Raw genomic sequence first — 1,469 nt, forward strand, 5'->3', positions numbered from 1 at the left:
AAAAAAAAAAAAAAAAAAAAAAAAAAAAAAAAAAAAAAAAAAAAAAAAAAAAAAAAAAAACAAAGGAAGGAGATGAATCCCAGTTCAAAGGGCCAGAAATTATGTTCAACAAAATCATAGAAGAAAATTTGCCTAATCTAAACAGATGCCTATAAAGGTACAAGAAGCATACAGAACACCAAATAAAGTGAACCAAAAAAAGAAAGTCTCCTTGGCACGTAATAAAAACACTAAACATACAGAGCAAAGAATATTAAAAGGTGCCAGGAAAACAGGCCAAGTAGGATATAAAAACAGACCTATTAGAATTACACCTGATTTCTCATTGGAGAATCTAAAAATGAGAAGGTCCTGGATTAATGTCCTATAGAGTCTAAGAAACCACAGATGCCCACCTAGCCTACTATACCCAGCAAAGCTTTCCATAGATGGAGAAAACAATATATTCTGTAATAAAGTCAAATTTAAACAATATTTATCTATAAATACAGCCATATAAAAGATACTAGAAAGAAAAACCTAACACAGAGTTTAATTATATCAAAGAAAACACAGTAAATAATAATATACTAGCAAAATCAGAAGAAACACAGAGAGAAAGAGAGAGAGAGAGAGAGAGAGAGAGAGAGAGAGAGAGAGAGAGATAGGTGGGGAGAGAGGCTGGGCTCCCCATTAAAAAGACACAGACTAACAATGGATGCAAAAACAGGATCCATCCTTCTGCTGCATCTAAGAAACACACCTCAGTATCAAAAAGGTATCAATCCTTTACCTTAGGTAAAGGATTGGAAAAATATATACAAAGCAAATGGACCTAAGAAGCAAGCTAATATAGCCCTTTTAATATATAGTAATATAGACACAGGAACTCCACCAGCCCAGTGACTCGGGTTCCTTCCAATCTCTCTGGGCTGGTGTCCTGAGCAGACCTTGGGTGCAAGCTCCGCAGCCAATCCCACAACACCCAGAGGAAGCTCCACTCTCAGGTGCTCTGACAAGCCCAGGATCACAGGATCCCAGAATCACAGGATCACAGAGACAGCCTGACTCTGAGGAGTTCTGACACAACCAGGATCACAGGAAGGACAGGCTCCAGTCAGATTTAGCAAGGGCAGGTAGAACTAGAGATAACCAGATGGAGTTACAACAAATGGAGCTTAGCAATGCAATATGGGGCAAACTAATGCATGTCTGTTGTTAGCATGCATCCTTTTATGTACTTGCTTTAGCAAAACATCCTTTCACCTGAAGTTTCTGCTTCAGGAAAACACTCCTTCACATGTCTGCCCCAGCAAAACACCATCCGACACAGCTGACTTTCCAAAGAAACCAAAATTTCCACTTCAGTAGTTCATAACATTAAGTGCCTGTATAACAAAACTGGAGAGATCTCATACTAGCAAATTAACAGCACACCTGAGAACTCTAGAACAAAACCCCTATATCCAAGAGTAGATGGCAAGAAGTAT

Source organism: Mastomys coucha, unplaced genomic scaffold (assembly GCF_008632895.1).
Source record: "Mastomys coucha isolate ucsf_1 unplaced genomic scaffold, UCSF_Mcou_1 pScaffold14, whole genome shotgun sequence".
Lineage (NCBI taxonomy): Eukaryota > Metazoa > Chordata > Mammalia > Rodentia > Muridae > Mastomys > Mastomys coucha.